Source organism: Xenopus laevis, chromosome 4S (genome assembly GCF_017654675.1).
Source record: "Xenopus laevis strain J_2021 chromosome 4S, Xenopus_laevis_v10.1, whole genome shotgun sequence".
NCBI lineage: Eukaryota > Metazoa > Chordata > Amphibia > Anura > Pipidae > Xenopus > Xenopus laevis.
In genome coordinates, this window is record NC_054378.1 from 37,526,034 (window position 1) to 37,541,966 (window position 15,933).

Consider the following 15,933-nt stretch of genomic DNA (forward strand, 5'->3'; position numbering starts at 1 on the left):
TGCAGTCCTTGATAATGAGGAAGCGGAGATGGATAGCTCTGCATCCAACCTTGTGAGAATGGGGTCTTTCATGCTGTCATGCCTGTTGAAGGACCCCCGTATCAAGAGGCTTAAGGAGAAGGACCTGTACTGGGTCGCAACGCTACTAGACCCTCGGTACAAGCATAAAGTGTCAGAAATGTTACCAACATACCACAAGTCCGAAAAGATGCGGCATTTACAAACCAGCCTGCAAAACATGTTGTACAATGCTTTTAAGGGTGATGTCACTTCAGGAACTCATCAACATTCCAGGGGCAGAGGTGCCAGTAATCCTGCCACGAGCACACCTGCAAGGACAAAGCCCTTTGGCCAGTCTGTAACGTCAGACATGCAAATGTTTTTCTGTCCAAGGCAGCGCCACAACCCTTCTGGATCCACCCTCAAAGAACGCCTCGACCGGCAGGTAGCGGACTACCTGGCATTAACTGCAGATATCGACACTCTGAGGAGCGATGAACCCCTGGACTACTGGGTGTGCAGGCTTGATCTGTGGCCAGAGCTGTCACAATTTGCCATGAACCTCTTGTCTTGCCCAGCCTCAAGTGTGCTCTCAGAAAGGACCTTCAGTGCAGCAGGAGGGATTGTAACTGAGAAGAGAACTCGCCTAGGTCACAAAAGTGTCGATTACCTGACCTTTATTAAAATGAATGAGGGGTGGATCTCGGAGGGTTACTGCACGCCGGAAGACTTGTTCTGACTTCTATGCAGCTGTCCTTCTCTTCAAGCCTCATGACTCCACACACAGCTGTCCTTTAGCGTCCTCCTCCCTCCGCCACCGTTACAAACTAGGGTGCAAACCCTACTGGTTTAATTTTTTCTGGCCTCTGTGCTTCAGTGGCTGCAACCAAAAAAACTGGGCAAACAATGTCTACAAGGTCAACGTATGGCAAAAAATGACTATTTTCAGCATTTATATGGCATATTTTTTCTGGCAACTGTGCTTCAGTGGCTGCGTCCAAAAAAATGCATATTTTCAGCATTTATATGGCATAATTTTTCTGGCCTCTGTGCTTCAGTGGCTGCAACCAAAAAAATGCATATTTTCTGCATTTATATGGCATAATTTTTCTGGCCTCTGTGCTTCAGTGGCTGCAACCAAAAAAATTCATATTTTCAGCATTTATATGGCATAATTTTTCTGGCCTCTGTGCTTCAGTGGCTGCAACCAAAAAAATTTATATTTTCAGCATTTATATGGCATAATTTTTCTGGCAACTGTGCTTCAGTGGCTGCGACCAAAAAAATGCATATTTTCAGCATTTATATGGCATAATTTTTCTGGCCTCTGTGCTTCAGTGGCTGCAACCAAAAAAATTTATATTTTCAGCATTTATATGGCATAATTTTTCTGGCCTCTGTGCTTCAGTGGCTGCAACCAAAAAAATTTATATTTTCAGCATTTATATGGCATAATTTTTCTGGCAACTGTGCTTCAGTGGCTGCGACCAAAAAAATGCATATTTTCTGCATTTATATGGCATAATTTTTCTGGCCTCTGTGCTTCAGTGGCTGCAACCAAAAAAATTTATATTTTCAGCATTTATATGGCATAATTTTTCTGGCCTCTGTGCTTCAGTGGCTGCAACCAAAAAAATTTATATTTTCAGCATTTATATGGCATAATTTTTCTGGCAACTGTGCTTCAGTGGCTGCGACCAAAAAAATGACTATTTTCAGCATTTATATGGCATATTTTTTCTGGCCTCTGTGCTTCAGTGGCTGCGGCCAAAAAAACTGGGCAAACAATGCCTACAAGGTCAACGACGTTGACCTTGTAGGCATTGTTTGCCCAGTTTTTTTGGCCGCAGCCACTGAAGCACAGAGGCCAGAAAAAATATGCCATATAAATGCTGAAAATAGTCATTTTTTGCCATACGTTGACTCGACGTATATGGCAAAAAATGACTATTTTCAGCATTTATATGGCATATTTTTTCTGGCAACTGTGCTTCAGTGGCTGCGACCAAAAAACTGGGCAAACAATGCCTACAAGGTCAACGTATGGCAAAAAATGACTATTTTCAGCATTTATATGGCATATTTTTTCTGGCAACTGTACTTCAGTGGCTGCAACCAAAAAAACTGGGCAAACAATGTCTACAAGGTCAACGTATGGCGAAAAATTACTATTTTCAGCATTTATATGGCATATTTTTTCTGGCAACTGTGCTTTAGTGGCTGCGTCCAAAAAAACTGGGCAAACAATGCCTACAAGGTCAACGTATGGCAGTTGTTTAAAGAGAACAGTAGATTACTAGCCAGCAAAGCTACCTAAGCTAAAATGTCCCTCAAATCCCTGCAGACTTCTGTCCCTCCAATACAGAGCAGTATCAAGCAGATTACTAGCCAGCAAACTTACTATCATCTGTCCCTGAAATCACTAACAGCTCTCCCCCTACACTATCTCTTCCAAGCACACACAGGCAGATTTTTCAGATACATTTTTGCCCTTGATCCCCCTCTGGCATGCCACTGTCCAGGTCGTTGCACCCTTTAAACAACTTTAAAATCATTTTTCTGGCCAGAAATGTCTTTTCTAGATGTTAAAGTTCGCCTTCCCATTGAAGTCTATGGGGTTCGCGAACCGTTCGCGAACCGCTCGCGTTTTTGCGCAAGTTCGCGAATATGTTCGCGAACTTTTTTTCCGACGTTCGCTACATCCCTAGCGGCTGAACGCATGAAACCAGAACACAGGGGAGCTCAGCTAAAACACACTTGTCTGTAAGAGCCCTTAGAAGTTTGCTACAAACTACCAGTATCAATGTCGCTGTGTAGGTGCACATTTACTGTATATACTCAAGTATAAGCCGAGTTTTTCAGCATCCAAAATGTGCTGAAAAAGTCTACCTCGGCTTATACTCGGGTCAGTGGGCATCTGCTGAGATTGCAGTCACTTTTAATCATTCCTATACCAACAGTTCACTTGGGGAGAGACTGCAATATCCCACAATGCCCTCTGTTGGTTATATGAAAGAATAACAGTGACTGCAATATCACACAGCGCCATCTGTTGGTTATATGAAAAAATAACAGTGACTGCAATATCACACAGCGCCATCTGTTGGTTATATGAAAGAATAACAGTGCTCCCTCTGTTGGTTATATGAAAGATTAACAGTGACTGCAATATCACACAGCACCCTCTGTTGGTTATATGAAAGAATAACAGTACGCCCTCTGTTGGTTATATGAAAGAATAACAGTGACTGCAATATCAGACAGCGCCCTCTGTTGGTTATATTAAAGATTAACAGTGACTGCAATATCACACAGTGCCCTCTGTTGGTTATATGAAAGATTAACAGTGACTGCAATATCACACAGCGCCATCTGTTGGTTATATGAAAGAATAACAGTGACTGCAATATCACACAGTGCCCTCTGTTGGTTATATGAAAGATTAACAGTGACTGCAATATCACACAGCGCCCTCTGTTGGTTATATTAAAGAATAACAGTGACTGCAATATCACACAGTGCCCTCTGTTGGTTATATTAAAGAATAAGTGATTGCAATATCACACAGCACCCTCTGCACATGGTAGTGGGACAGTGGGACAATGCACACAGTAATCCGTTTGGCAATTCTCTGTCACCATCAACTTTGCAAGGAAGTCCGGTTGATCGCTGGGGGGTCGCTTTGGCAGAATGTGCCACTGCTGGGAGACAGGGCTGTAGTTGTGTCTAGGCTTATACTAGAGTCAATAAGTTTTCCCAGTTTTCGTAGGTAAAATTAGGTACCTCGGCTTATACTCAGGTCGGCTTATACTCGATATGCAAATTGCCTAACTCCCACAGTACTTGTAACATAGTTGCCTGATATTTGCGACATGTATATAAACAAAACCTTCAAAAATAATTTTTTACGGCCAATGTAACTCAAATGTATTTGCATGTGCGCACAAAATGGCGCATACATTCAGTTCTGCTAGATTAGCTGCTGCGCTGTTTTAATAAATAAGCCACATGGTGTCACAAGGTATCATCTAGTTATAAACTTTTCATGAGCATCATAAAGTTTAGTGTTGTCTCTTATTTGTCTGCCTATTCCATTGGCCTCTTTTAACACAAAATTGAACTTTGCACTATGTCCAATAAATCATTTTTCAAGATCTGGTAAAGGGTCAGATTTAGATGCAGCCGCGGAATTTTTCTTTATGGGGCTTCCAACTTTGCATTTGATATAAAAATAAATGCTTTATTTTTGGACATCTTGCTGGACACCCCTGCTGCACTATAGTTCCTTCATAAATGAACCTTGAAACCTGTTGTCAGTTACTTATAACAGGTTAATATTAATTAACAAAGTTAAAATTGTAAGTGACAGGAAATCTTCTCTTTTAAAAATCCATAATGTTGCTACAGTTCATATCAATTTCCCACATCTGTTTCAGCCCATGTCCCGGATGCATATTTTTTTTCATGGCATATCGCCCCTGCTTTTTAGTAATTCTTTTGACATTAATCATGAAGAATTTGAGACTACAGCACATCTGATGCACTTGAAAATAATTTGTCTGCTAGATCTGTACCTTTGTCACATTACCATACAAAATTACGAGTAATGAATAAGAGTTTGGAGTGCTTGGCTTGCCTGAATAGACCACAGGATCTGCAGTGTAATTCATTTACATAATTGAAAAGACAAAGGCGTGAGATTCTGAATCTTTCATTATTACAGCAGCTGCTTAAACTTTTTGCTTAATTTCATTATATATCATAGAGAGCCTTTCAAAAGCCCACTTTTGTGTAGATAAAAGAAAGCATGTCCTGTCCAGTGAACAGTGGAAATTAAATAACCCTCATTTGTTTTAAGGTGTAGATGTTCATTTGAGCATTATTACTTTAAAATCCATATTAGTCATTTCAGGGAGTTAGTGAAAAGCTTTTCAAAAAAGACCAAATTAGCATACAATCCAAGTACTCTGATTGGGGTTTTCTAATTTCCTATAACTCCAGTTTTATTTGCTCATTATCCCTCATCTTTTTGCAACAACCTGATATTAATGTATAGTCACCTATGTAAGCTTAATATTCATGATTCCTAATGTTGCACAGAAAAGAGAACACAAAGTAAGGCACACAAAGTATGTTTAAAGACTAAAATATTCCTGTTGCTTTGCGCTTACATAAGGGAATCTACTTACGATTACGAACATATCTTGTTGTAGCATCTTTTTTTATAGGAGTAAGTAAACTGAAGCGGGTTATGGGAGATAATACTTAAGGTTTTGAGCAGGAAGTTAATAAACAATTAACATCTATGTTTAGGCAAAATCACAAAAATCCCAAAACATTAAAATAAAAATGTAGATCCAGTAAATTTAATTGCAAAAAAGTGCTACATTGTTTCATCTAGTAAACGAACTAAATATTGCACCAAGTATATATACTGTAACATATATAGTTATACAACATGAGATATAGTGCTACAACTGGCTAAACCTACATTTGATGTGTTAACAGTTTATAGAAAGATTGTCCCTACATATAAATTTTTTTATGGTTTCTGAGGCTGTCCTATCTAGCAAAGATAAGATTTAATACCTGCTGTCATTTGCATCAATCAACCATCAACTGTCGTGAGAGGCTTTTTAAAGAGTTGGACTGGTGTTGCTCTCTGCCTGACCAAAAAGCTTTTTTCTGTATTAGTAAGGTTCCTCCTGAAGTCTTACTTGGTTGAACATTTATTTGAAAGTAGTCTCGTTTGACTACAAATTCCTTTGGTACTGTGTTTTTCTTGGAATCCATGTATGACCGTGCCTGGCGCCTGTTCCTCTTTTGGTTAAATCTTTTTGGTGCTTCTCTTGTTTATCAGATTCCTATGTGTATGACTGTTTTCAAATACACACCCTCAGTTACTCAGCATTTCAAATATTGAGCTTCCCTCTCCCTGCATTGGCTCATTGACTTCCAGAGTTAAGGTGGTCATACACAGGCAGATTTAAGCTGTCAATTTGGGTTCTTATACTGATTCCTCAGCTTATCTGCCAGTGTATGGGGCCCTCCAACAGATAACCCACCAGCACACCCTGGCCTCTCACATCAAGCTTAGTCTGGTGCTCGGCAAAGGAGAGGATCGGCACCCCCACATTGATGCGGTACTCACTACAAATTTTCATATCCCCTAGGGCCAAACAATCACATTACTACAATATCACTCACCCAAGGTGGGTCTGTCGGGGGAAAGATTCTTGGCAACCTCACCAAAAGAGTGAAACAGTGTATGCTTTCAAGTCAATTCGGTAGCCTTCCAGTTTTGTTGTTAAGCAGTTACAACTTGTAGCAAAATACTGTATTTAATAATTAGGATTTAGGGTTCTTTTGAAAAAAGGCTGTAAGTGCCAAGAATGTAGGAGCTACGTTCTGTACTAAAACAGCGCTCTCTCTGCACGCACAGCAAAATCAGCATGCAGAGAGGAGCGGTTAGCAGCAGAACCCCCTAGGCAACGAGATTACATGAAGCAGATCGACGATCCTCCACTCCACTGTCGCACAGAGACGCAGCAACAGCTTCCTTGACGCAGGCCTGCCCACGCACTTTCTGCTGCAGTGACTCAGCGATCCTGGACCCTACAGCACTGAAAAGGACTCCTCTTCATCTAGAGTCGGTAAGTGCCCATTTTTTTACTTATATACAGGTATTTACAGGTATTTACAGGCATTTACAGGCATTTACATATACACAGTACACATACTAGTAAAAGTAGTTTTTTTTTTTTTGCACTTTTGCACATATTTACACACTCACATACACATATGCACATATTTCTACACTTTTTAGAGCTGTCCATCCATGCATACACACACACACATAGGGGTAGGGTTTTTTTAATTTTTTTTAGTTATTCATTTTCTAAGTTTCCCTTATGTTATTTCCCTAAAAACTTTAGATTTCACAGCGTGACTACTGGATCAAGCATTCTGACCACTAACAACGCTGTTGGATCAGTTATTTTGTTATTTCGTTGATTTTCCTAATTTTGTTTGATTTTTTTGTGGTTTTTATTGCAGTTTCATGCTTGCATTGTTTTTCCTTGTGTAACTTTTTAGCATCATTTACACTTTGATAATTTGCCATAGAAACACATTTTTAGCAATTCTGTGTTTGTCAGAATGTCTACTTTCCAAAAATATGTGGTTTTGGGGTATCTGTACTGTTGGGGGGTCTTACAGCACATTATATGCAGTCAGTCGAATTGACAGCCAAAAAATTCTTATGCACTATTTTCATTTAGGGGGCGCACGTGCCCACCTGATTTGGTATATCTATGCATATTAGGCATCAAACTGTTCAGTAGACCATTGGTGTCAATATTTAGGGTGTTTTCCATTTGTATGTAAGAAATTGGGTGAGATAAGTGTGACCAACTGCAATATTTTTAGGCGATTTTCAGAAATATCATAAAAACCGCTGCCTTTAGTGTAGTTTTGCAGTATGTACGTTTAGAGTAGAAAGAAAGTTTGAGCATATTTTTATTTGGCACAAGGTGTCCAATATTTCCAAAAATATATGGTTTTTCGGGGTCTTTGTACTGTTAGGGGGTCTTACAGCACATTATATAGTCAGGGCGCTATGTGCACAGAAGGCGAATTGACAGCTGAGAAAAATCTTATGCACTGTTTTTATTTGGGGTCCGCATGTGCCCGCCTTCTTTGGTATATCTATACATATTGGGCATCAAACTGGACAGTAGACCCTTGGCGTCAATATTTATGGTGTTTTCTAATTGTATGTAAGAAATTGGGTGAGATAAATGCGACCCAACTGCAATATTTTTAGGCGATTTTCAGAAATATAAAAACCACTGCGTAGTGTTTTAGCGTAGCTTTGCAATATGTAAGTTTGGAGTAGAAAGACAGTTGTTGCAAATTTTTATTCAGCAGAATGTGTACTTTCCAAAAATATATGGTTTTGGGGGGTCTTTGTACTGATAGGGGGTCTTACGGCACATTATATGCAGTCAGGGTAGTCATGTTCACAGAAGGCGAATTTACAGCTGAGAAAATTCTTATGCACTGTTTTCATCTGGGGTCCACACATGCCCACCTGCTTTGGTATATCTATGCATATTGGGCATCAAACTGTTCAGTAGACTCTTGACGTCAATATTTAGGGTGTTTTCCATTTGTATCTAAGAAATTTGGTGAGAAGTGTGACCAACTGCAATATTTGTAGGAGATTTTCAGAAATATCATAAAACCCGCTGCCTTTAGCGTTGCTTTGCAATATGTAAGTTTGGAGTAGAAAGACAGTTTTAGCAAATTTTTATTCGGCAGAATGTGTAATTTCCAAAAATATATGGTTTTCCGGGGTGAACTTTTGTAACTTTGCCTGTCGCAAAATGCTGTATACACTATGTGCTGATTATGCAGTATCTGGAATTACAGAACTCATATGGGGTGTCTTCTTTCTGGGGCCCCTAAATGACACATACTTAGGTGTACCTATGCATATTGGGCATCAAACTGTTAAGCAGACCCTGGGCTTTCATATTTGGGGTGTTCTATCTTGGTATATAATGATATGTGGGAGATACAATGCTGTAGACTGGACACTTTGAGGTAATTTTTCAAAAATGTAACACATTTTTATAAAAACTGCTAACTTTAGGAAAGAATTGCAACTTGGTAGTTTGGAATACAAATATATATTTACCCATTTTGAACTCGTTAGAATCTGTTCTTTCCAATAAGGGGTAGTTTTTTAGGGTAAACCTACTGTTAGTGGTATGTTTGGCCTTGAAATCAGATGTATGCAGTTTTGTGGAGCGGTGGTTTAGAAATTTGGTAGTTTACTGCTTCGGAGTTTTTGATCTACAGAAGTGAGAAATCTCCATAAAACTATATATTTGGTATTGGCTCATTCAGGAGACACAGAACTTTCCAAATCTGCCATGTTCTCATGCATAAAATAAATTATGCTTCTGATATGTGTTTGTATCATGTGAAACTGTTTGTTTTTTTATTTTATACACTTAGAAGCCCATATCTTTCTACAGGACTGGAATGACAACTAAATTCTAGCATATTTTGAAAGCTTAGGTTGTCCTGAAAAAAACAATATTTGTGGGTAAACGAAAAGACCCCCCCCCAGGAAAGTCCCCTAAAGGGAAAGAGCAAAAAATGTTCAAAAACGGTCTGGCAATAGAAGTTCCAACTTGGCCAAATTGGCTGGCAGTGAAAAGGTTAAGATTTGATTGTTAACCAACTGAGTCCCTTTTCAGCATCATACAATTGGAGGTAAGAAGTCTTTTAGACTCCATCTCCTTTAACACGTGTTTCTACCATTTTCAGGGAACCCAAACTATAGCAGGAAAAACTCATAGCAGGATGGCACATTTTTCAGCAGGCATGAATTCACAGCAAAATTCCACACTTCGGCATCTGCAAATTTTTTCATGAAACTGCGGCAAAAATCTGCTGTGAAAAATTTTGCAGTGACAAAAAATGAATTCAGAGAAAATTGGAACAAAAGCAAGCAATAGACAAGAAAGCCAGCAGTCTTAGCCAGACCTAATCAAAAGTGCCATTTCTCAATTACATCTAATTTCAGGATAAAGTACTGGTTTCTGTCATAGTTTCTCTAACATATTCTTTATTCTCACTAGGCTGATTTGAGGTTCAGAGTTAAGCATCTGCCACGTTAACATGATTGCCAACATTTTTTTATCAGCATAATCTACTGCTTGAGCAACGTAATGTTTTATAAAGGCAACTGACACCATCCATCTTGTTAGTGACTGATTGCTTTTCCTGCAGTTAAAGATATTGGTGAGCAGATAGACATGTCAGCATGTTCCCTGTCTAGCGTTAAAGGTAGAATAATAATAAAATGAAAAGAAGTGGCACTAGATTCGATTTCAAACACATTTATCTCCCATATGACTTACATCAGAGATCATCATGGTTAAATATAGGCAAACATGTTTCACTTAAAGGGTCATAAATTATTGCCTTTTCTATGTGCACTCAATTAGGGGGTTCTAATATGAACAAAAAAACTTTCTTCTTTTGGTTGTCCTGTTTACACTAAGTCAGAAAATTAGTAACATAATATGAAGGACTAAAGTTATGGATACATAGTTTATGAATTATGCCATATTTATTTTTTTAAGACTACAGCTGCCATATAGAGAAGCAGTTTGGCAAATGTTTTCTTTTTAAAGTTTAAAATATATTGCCAAATAAACCATTCTTGAAATACAAACCTTATTGACACATTATTTACGAGTCTAAGCTTTGCTGTACATCTGAGTTCTGTTCCAGAGAAGATAAGCTTGGCACATTATTGTACTTATGAGAGATTTAAAATAGTTGACACTAGATTATAGAAGAGATTTACACCAAATAACGTTTATTTACTCTAGTACAAAAGGAAAAAAATCATACATTTTTATGAATTATTGCTGAAAGCCCTAAATCTGATTTGCAATCTCTATCGTTGACATTTTGTGCATCTTGAAGTCTTCAAGGTGCATAAATCTATGAAAAGCAGTATCCATTTTATCATATTCATAATATGGATAACATTTTCTCAAGAATATGTAAAGGAAGAGATTAAAAGGAGCAAAATACCTGGATTTGAACTGTAATATAAAGTGTCTAGGTTGCACCATAACTTATATAATATATTCAGACCAAAGAAAATGTAATTATCAGATCATAAATTAAAAATATATAAAATATGCTTATTTAGTAAAAACATGAAAATGATATATGAACGAACATAGGATGAAAAATGTTAGTCTGTGTGCAAGACCAATATTGTACAGACAAATATCCCAGTGCCAATACAAATACCTAGGAGTATGTATTAGGAATTTATGAAATAGGTTGGTATTGCTCTAAAAATATAAATTATTTGCAAACAGGTATGTAATAAATTCAGGTATGCTATACACCTAAGACTTCTGTATTATGTCATTGTGTATGATGTATTAAAAGATTTTTTTTGTAGACATGGCATTACCCAGCTGTCATTCTCCCCCCACTTAAAAAAAATAGTACTGTATTTTCGATACCTCTACTTCTGCTAGGGTTGATGGTAGTTTTGTATCAAAAAGTCATTAAAGATGCATTGTACACAGCGGGCATTCAGAAGAGACTTATGATTCATTCCCAAACCCATCTGCCAAAATGATCTGCTGAGCATGCAGAAAATTCATATTTATGCAAGTTGTTCAGAGGACTGAAGGGGAATGTACATAATTCACAATGCCATTTTAAACTCTACCAACCCACTGTCCAAACTTTGATGTACTGTATGGATTTAGCTTTCTTATATATCTGAAACCTGAAAACCATGTGTCAGGAACTACCTGGAATTGAACTCTGAAATATATACTTACAAGTTCCTACATTACATCACTGAACCACTGGAGACCTTTTGGATTGGATTCTACGCAAATGATTATAGACACTCTGGTTTCATTATGTGTTTGCTCAACTCCCCCTCCTTCAATAAACACAGGTGTGTGTAGTTTGCCAATTAAGGGTCTTTATAAGCCTGTTGCAAACCTTGCCCAAGTGCTTGATTATTAAGCATCACAGCCTGTTTCTACAGATCTGAGATTACCTTGCCTGGTTCACTATTCCTGCCTTGTTCCTGATTCATGCCTTTCTTCCTGAGTCCCTGTCTGGATCCCTTTTCCTTCTCAGTGCCTGTGTTCTCCGCTCCAGTTCCCATTACCTGCTCTCTGTTGGATCTCCTGGTAATTGACCTTGGCTTGTTTACTGGACTATCCTCTGCCATCAGCCTGCCCGCGACCTCGGCCTGCCATACAGACTTGTTGTCTTCAGCCTGCCCCTGACCTTGGCCTGTTTCTCTGACTTGCCTTTATTGTTGCCTGCCCTTGACCACTGGCCTGGTGTAAGAACTTTATCTTTGGTTCGTCTGTTATATTGCCATCATTTTCATTATTAAAATATTCATCTGCATAACATGTTGCCAGCCTATCAAAACCTCATATACCCGGTGTACCCATGTTAAACAACACCAAGGCTCCTACCTGCCAAAATATAACTTTTTCGAACTATAAAATTTATATATTTAAACATTATTATTTGTTTAAAACCCAACCTGAAGGTGGAGAAGCCACAAACAGTAATTTAAAGACCAGACATGAAAGCCTAGGTTCTACTTTGGCATCTTTCAGCTTGTATATATATACTGTACACAACATACAGGTTTTTCTTGTCTTTCTGTGTTCGACATTTGATGAATGTACCATACCTACAGTATATGCTGTATGTCATATTTGATAATAGAATAACTTTGTAGGGATGTTGCCAACCTTGTGGTTATTCTGTCTTAATGGACCCAGACTATCTGACCTGTGTGTTTTTTTTTGTTTTTTTGTTTTTCTACCCGCTTTATTTAGAGATGTTATCAGGGCTTTGGTTAGATTTACGCTGTCACATAATATCTAACAGGAGAAAATTATGTATTTTGTGAAATCTTATTTGTAAATTCTATATAAAGGTACATGTGCTTTCTGTTCTGTTTAGCTTCAACTCCAATCATACTATGCCGGTGATAAAACATCTGAGGCATGAAATATTCTTTTGTTTCTGGTTGAGAAACAATAACCTATAAACCACATGAATGACCTATCCTAGCAGCATGTGCAGTCACTTCCTACTAGGTAAATGTAATACAAATAGAGAAAGGAGACAAAAATTGGCTGAAATAGATATTCTCAGGCAGAGAGAAAAGCAGAGGGGTCACCGCTGGATAGGATTAATCTCATGGAAGTCGGCATAATAATATAATTTTCAATTTTCTCAAATACTTTAAAAAGGAAATGTTTCTCGCTTTCGCAAACACTGGCTGTAAGCCAAAGCTTTTTAAATAGACTGAGCTGTACTAAGAAGTTCATTGGGCTTTCCATCTTGATGACTGTATATGTGTGTGAAACATTTTCTTTTACCTTTTGTAAACATATCAATACTCCGCTTGAAAAAGATGCCACAGTATTGTTTGCTCCAGTTTTTGTAATAAAGTGTCTTACTGAAATAACTATTATTTTGCTCATAAAGAAATGATGCCACCTACAAATAGGTCTTTAATATGCAGTTAAGATCTTCCCCCTTATGTAAAAAATGGCCCATCATTTGCACAGGTGCAGTAGCCAATAGAAAGGCAGTAAAATGGTTTGAACAAGTGAGCAGTAGTGATGTGCGAATTTGGGGCGTTTTGCTTAAACGGAAAATTCGCAAATTTCCCGTGAAATTCACAAAACGGCGAAAAATTTGAAACAATTTTTGACACCGGCGTCCGTTTTTTCATTGGCTTAAATGCGAATTTATTCGCCGGCGGCGAATCACGGAATTTGCCACAAATTTGCGCCAGGCGAATAAATTAGCCCATCACTAGTGAGCAGTACATTCTATCTGCTGATTGGTTACTATAGGTGATAGAAACTGTAACAAAAGCTGTTCCTTATATCGCATAATCGACCCAGTGCACAATTAAAATGTGGAATGTAATAAAAAAGGAAGAATATAACTTTTCACCTAGTACATATTTGCAGCAAAACTAGTTTCATTATGCAGTCTGTTTCGCCAGAAGAAGAAAAAAAATCTTACTTGCATCAAGATTGGTTCCATCCCTGTGCTAAATCTAGTGCACCATCTGAGCTGCCTGACAAACACCACAACCACAATGTAATATTTTTCCCTTTGACTCTAATGCATGTTGGCGCAATTTTGTAAATTTTTATCACAAAATGTGACCATGACTGCATACAATTTGTATACACATATCATCCGAGTGTCCGTAAGGTACATCAAATTATTAATTAATATTGGCCTCTCTTACGGAGGACCTATCCGTATGATCCTGAGTTCCACGAAACTCTACTTTTTTACTACAAACGTCCCCGTAACTTGAGGGATAGTTTGGTACAGGCTTACTTGGGGACTGCACGTAGTAGTCTATTGAGAGTGCTGGCACCTTTGAAGGATGTACACATGATGTGGCAGAGGTAATCAATGTTCCAGCGTTATACATACAAATGCTTTCACACAGCCATACTTGGGTAGAAAATTTGCTATACAGAGCTATTTTACTTGTGACTCTGAGTATGTGATATACAGTATATGCTTAAATGCCCTTGTGGTCTTGCCTATATAGGTGAGACCGTACAACCGAACCTGGATAGATCAAGCACAAACCCATTTTTCTATAAGAAAAGAAGCACAAAAGTTACCAGTTCCTGCTCATTTTCACTCAGCACGACCACACAGATTTTTTGTCATAGTCTGTTGCCCACAACGGACTCTTACAACTCCAAAAGAGGGAGACATTTTGATTACACACATTAAAGACATTGTAGCCTAGAGGACTCAATCAGAAGTATGACCTGCATGCCTTTATTTAACTAAGGGTAGTAAGCGAGTTAACTTAGTTGTTGTAACTAACATTAATGTGACACACTATACAAAATGTTGACCTTGGCAGTAATTGTTCTTTGAAATCAATTGAAAATGCTTATCACTATAATGCATACTATATATACTATATGTTAGAACATTGTAACCTGTATTAGCCATACCATGGGGCAAATTTACTAAAGGGCAAAGTAATAAACGTTGGCGAAAATTCGCCAGCGTGACGTCATTTCGTTACTTCGCCAATTTACAAACAGTCGCTGTCGTAACTTTGCTAGCGAAGGATATAGACTCTGGCGGTACTTCACTCCCTAACGCAGGGCTAATTTGCGCTCTGACGAATGGACGTAACTATGCAAATTTACGAAAATGCGGATTTTACAGAATGTTACCTCTTGCGCCAGACTTGCCTTCACCACCTCAGACCAGGCAAAGTGCAATAGAGTACATAGGAGTTTTCAGGGTGATTGGCTGAAAAGGAGCGTAATTTTTTTTGGGGTAACTGCCTTCCCCCCTACATTTCCTAACATATGGCACATAAACTATACACTGAGCTCATGTGTAGGGCAATATAACAATTCTATTTTATTTTATTAAGGTTTCCTGGGCTTGTGTAGTGCAATGTATTTGCTGCAACATATACGTCCATTCAACTTTAACTTCCCGCCGTATGCAAATTAGCCAACGCTAGCACAACTTTGCTCCGCTTGGTGCAGTAACGCTAGCGCAACTTTGCCAGCGTTCGGCGGCCTGGACGCAACTTCGGATTTTAGTGAAGTAGCGTTGTTGTGGCGAATCTACGCCTGACGAAGTGTTGCGCTGTGAGCGAAGCCGTCGCTGGCAAATTTTTGGAGGTTAGTGAACTTGCCCCCATATGTTGTATTTAGTATTGGGAGGGTCCTGATACTTAGGGAGGTGTGTCCATGTTTAATAACCTTTAAATATTATATGATGTTGCAAGATTGTTTGGTGAAATCTTTTTTTTTTTTGTCTGGACTTTTTTGTTTAGTATTTTAACTGTCCAGATCGAAGACAGGGACTGGGCTCCACTCCAGTTTGTACAAATTGTACATAAATATATAAAAAGCAACTGTAGTTCTTAAATGCTGAAGCATCAAACTTTTCTTGTGATCTTAAAGATTTTTAGAGGTGAATTGAATTGGTTGTCTTAAATATATTGATAATAAGTGTATTTGAGAGCGTTTTGAAGTCACAGCCTCATTGCACCAGTACCCCCCCCCCCGCTTAATGGTTTAAAAATTAGTGGTGAGCACAACTTTTCCTTGTTATTGTTTATACAGGAGCAGTGGCCAGCTCCATATTGTATCTCCAACCCTTTCCCGCTTTAGTCAGGTGATCCCAGTGGTGGCCAACAAAAGCGAGTTTTACTTTGAAAGCAGCAAGTAAGTTGCAGGTAAAACTTAGTCCCTGTGTAAAATGTATAATGAAGCAATAGAATTCTTAATGAATCATATAAAAGTTGAGTGTAGGACTGGC